Source organism: Lathyrus oleraceus, chromosome 4 (genome assembly GCF_024323335.1).
Source record: "Lathyrus oleraceus cultivar Zhongwan6 chromosome 4, CAAS_Psat_ZW6_1.0, whole genome shotgun sequence".
Classification (NCBI taxonomy): Eukaryota; Viridiplantae; Streptophyta; class Magnoliopsida; order Fabales; family Fabaceae; genus Lathyrus; species Lathyrus oleraceus.
Window position 1 is genome coordinate 199,146,936 of NC_066582.1, and position 5,017 is coordinate 199,151,952.

The following is a 5,017-nucleotide window of genomic DNA, read 5'->3' on the forward strand; positions in this document are numbered from 1 at the left end:
TGAGGATACATTATAGGTCATTTTTGCCCTATACCATTGGACAAGTGATTTTCCTCAACTTCAGAAATGCATAAATATATCATTCTAAGTCCTAATGACATGAAATTGGTTACTATTTTGAAGGTATTTGAAATATATATAACTTTGATGAAGACACCTTTCTCATTTGGAGCTCACATAAAAAGTTAAGTAAGGTGGAACATTGAGGTATATGACTTGACACTTAGAAAAAATTTCAACATGTTGAAATTTCCAAACTTACACCTCAACATTAACCTTGATACAAGTTCGAAATGAAAAAGTGTCCAACACCAAAGTTGTTCCCCTTGACCTAAGCTTTCCAAAGAATCCTATTTCACGCATTTTGGATGAGGTTTGCTAGGGCTTCGCATGGTCTTAATAGGTCTGCATCAAGTGGAAAAATCAAATGTCCAAAACTTCACATTGCATTGCCTTGCCATTCAAGCATCATTTGAACTTCAGTACAGTTGGAATTAGATCAAAATAGATTGCTTCATGGGCCTGTACACGCCCATGCAAGCTTATGCAAGGCATTGCCAAATTTAGCAAAATTTCAAGTGTGCAATTATCAATCCAAAATGCTATAAATACATGGCCTCTGGGCTCATTTGAAACACCTTGTGCGCCAGCTTTGCCCCCTCTTTTCAAACCCTCACCATTCAAAGGAAAACTTGAGAATTTTCAACTTAAAATTTGAGTTTGAATCTCACTGTTTGGAGATTCAAAAACTCCAGGATCCAAAGCTTTGTTCCATTGCCAAACCACTTCTGCAAGCTCCTCGAGTGTGATCAAGTCAAGTTTGAAGCAAGCAAGATCCAGTTCTGCACAGCATTGAAGGTATTTTTCAGAAATCTTCTTCTCTTCGATTCTCACTCAATTCTCATCAATTCTCTTGGATCTTTGGTTGTCTGAAGTCTTACCAATGTATGCAAGAAGATTGAGTTTCTTTGAGGTCAAATCGAAGAAACTCAGTTGACATACCTCAAAATTCAACTCCTCATATCTTTCTATATGTGTGGAGTTAGTTAAAATCGAGGTCAGATTCGTGCTCTACGCCATTTTTTCTTTCAGATTATGTCCTTCTTTTTCATTTATGTGATGGTGATGACTGAACCAGTCCGGTGAGCATCGCCTGAGAAGTTGACCGGAGTTCCAGCGTCGGTGGTGTGTTGGACAGGTTCTGAGCCATTGATCTTTTTTAAAATGTTTTAATCTCACGCGTTGGTTTTGATTACCATTCCTGTGGCACATTGACTTAAGTCAATGGTGGAAAACGCGTTGATGACCACTTGATCTGCCACCTCAATTAAGGAGGGAGATCAAGTGGTCCACGTTTTTTCGGATTATTTGAATTTCATTTAATTTATTGTATTTTCATTAATTTATATTAATTTTAATATTGATCCAAAAAATATGAGAGTTTCACCAAAAAAATTTAAATAAAATCCTCTTTCATATTTTGAACTAAAATTATTTTTTGGATCAATATTAATATTTTTCATGATTTAATTGATTTTGTGAATATTTTTAATTGTTTAAAAATACTTTTAAGTCTCCAAAAATTCTGAAATTTTTTCTCCAAGGTCCTTTGACCTTGTTTGACCTATGATAAATCTCATGGCCATTTCTTTGGTGTTTTGATGAGATTTTAGGAATTTGACAAACCATATTTAATTTAATGCATTATTTTTAGTATTTTTAAATTGAATAAATGCCAAATAATTATGTTGAGCCATTTTGATTGTTTCTATAAGTTTGACTTATGTTGTTGGGCCTTGGTCAAGGTTGATTTGACTTTGTTAGGTTAAGATCATTGGATTTAGGGGATTGATGGAATGTACATTCCATCTCCCAAAATGAATGAATGATCTTAATTTGGTAAAAGTCCTCCTTTGTCCAATTTGAGTTTTGATCCATTCCCCTCCCTCTTCATCTAATTCCCCTTCTTTATGCATCCATTTCATTTGACCTATGATATCTCAATATCCTAAGGCTAGTTGATTGCAAAATCAACATAAGTATGGATGAGATTAGGCCACCTCTTTTGCATATTATTTTTGTGTGTGGTATGTTTCATGAGTATAGTCCATTATACTATGTCTCTAACATGCATTAACACCAAAATTATATTGCCCGACCTCAAATAGTTGTGACTTCTACATAAGTCCAATTACGATTGCTTAACATAGCGCTAAATTTTTGACACAAAAGGCATAGCATTCTAGTTAGTGAGATTGTAAGTCTCCCCTCTTTCATGGTATTATGTGGAAACTTGACCATTTTTCCTTCCTTTAGAAGATGTCTTGGTTCAAGGATCCATGCTTGTGATAAGTGGGTTGAGTGTTCTCCAAAGAATGACTTAAATAATAAAAAGCAAAAACAATACTAACTTCTAATTCATTAACAACTAAAATTTAATTTCAAGTCTTTTACTTTTAATGCACTTTATTTTTAAGCTTTATTCATTTTCCATTATACATACCATTCTAATTGTTTATGTTAATGTCATTTTCACTTTGTCCATTTGGACCATATTTTGTGATATATTTTGCTTGTGTATATTGTGTTTGTTTGTGTGGTCTTTGATCATTAATGTACATAACAAGAACAAAAACCCTAAAAAACTTCTTGTGTGGACTGCTGGTTTGATCTGAGACAATTGGACTTAGAATTTAGGCAACACTCCCTATGCAAAGGACTTGGCCAATGCCAACTTTCATGTAACCAAGTGCTTGTAATTTGAAACTTCATCTGATACATCATTGAAGATCCTTTTGAGTTCATCTGCAACATGATCATTGTGAAGCTGTTATTTTGAACCTGTGACATGGGACTATCTCATGCCAATCTTTGTACATCACAACCATCTTCTGAATAATCTTCTTAATGTTCTTGTCCGCAGCTTTAACAACTTCAATCATCTTGGGTCTGTACGGAGAAGAATTATGATGTGAAATCTTGAAGTCTTTGTAAAGAGCTTCCACCATATTATCATTCAAGTTCGATCCATTATCAGTAATGATCTTACCTGACACACCATAGCGGCATATGATATGATTCTTGATAAACCTTACAACAACTTGCTTGGTTACAATCGCATATGATTCTGCTTCAACCCATTTTGTTAAGTAATCAATAGCCACCTGAATGAGTTCCTTGAGGAGTAATAATCACTGCCATAATACCATTACCATATGAATTAATAGCTCCATCAAATACCATGCCCTAACGGGAACCAGGTTATGACCCTTATTCAAGCAATGGTTCATCATAATCTTTCATCTTCAAATACAAAATCTCTTCGTTAGGGAAATCATACTGCACTGACTAATAATCTTCAATGGGTTGGTGAGCCAAATGGTCATCCAAGACACTACCTTTAATAACTTTCTGAGCTTGGTATTTAATATTATACTTAGATAACAACATCTACCAACGGGCAATCCTACCAGTTGAAGCAGGCTTCTCAAAAATGTACTTGATTGGATCCATTTTGGATATCAACCAAGTAGTATGATTCAACATATATTGGCGCAAACGCTTAGTTGCCCAAGCCAAAGCACAACATGTTTTCTCAAGCATGGAATAACGAGACTCACATTCGGTGAACTTCTTACTGAGGTAGTAAATTTCATATTCTTTCTTCCCAGATTCATCTTGCTGACCAAGAACACAACCTATACTTTCTTTAAGCACAGTTATATACATGATCAAAGGTCTTCCTTCAATAGGCGGAGATAGAATCGGAGGCTCAAGCAGATATTCTTTGATATTGTCGAAAGCTTTCTGGCAATCTTCGGTCCAATCACAAGACTGATCTTTCTGAAGGAGCTTGAATATAGGCGCACATGTGGCAGTCGTATGCGATATAAATCTTGAGATATAGTTTAAGCAGCCGAGAAAACCTCTGACTTGCTTCTCAGTTTTGGGTGCAGGCATCTCTTGTATTGCTTTGACCTTGGAAGGATCAACTTCAATACCCTTCTCGCTAACAATAAAGCCTAACAACTTACCAGAGAGAACACCAAAAGTACACTTATTGGGATTCAAGTGGAGTTTATATTTCCTCAAACGCTGGAATAACTTCAACAAATGCTCTACATGCTCTTCTTTATCACTTGATTTTGGAATCATATCATCAATATAAATCTCAATCTCTTTATGCATCATATCATGGAAAAGAGTGGTCATATCTCTCTAGTACTTTGCACCAACATTCTTTAAATCGAAGGGCATCACTCGATAGCAGAATATTCCCCAAGGTGTAATGAACATGGTTTTCTCCATATCTCCGGGTGCCATCTTGATCTGATTATAACTGGAAAATCCTCCATAAATGAAAAGACTTTGAATTTAGTTGTATTGTCTACCAACATATCAATGTGTGGTAGAGTAAAATCATCTTTCAGACTGGCTTTATTCAAATATCTATAATCAACACACATAAGGACTTTTCCATCCTTCTTAGGAACATGCATAATATTGGCCACCCATTATGGATATTCGGAGGTAACAAGGAAACCAACATCAATCTGCCCATGCACTTCCTCCTTAGTCTTCACTGCCATATCATGACGAGTTATTCTCAATTTCTGCTTGACCGACGGGCATTATGTCTTCAAAGGTAATCTATGCTCCACAATATTAGAATACATACCTGGTGTATCTTGATAAGACCAAGAAAACACATCAGAGTATTCCCGGAGAAGATCAACCAACCCCTTCTTAACTTTTGGACACAGTTGAGACCCAATATTGACTTCCTTCACATCATCTTCGGAACCCAAGTTGACTAATTCATTTTGCTCTTCAAACGGCTGAGTGGTTCTTTACTCGTGCTCAAGCAAACATGATAACTCATCAGACACTTCTTCATCATCATTCTCTTCCTCAGCTTCAAACACAGTGAAATCAAAGTTTGGAGAGGGAGTAGGATCATTACGTTCAATGGGTTTGAGAACCAACCTGTATAATGCTTTGATATTTTTGATTTTAG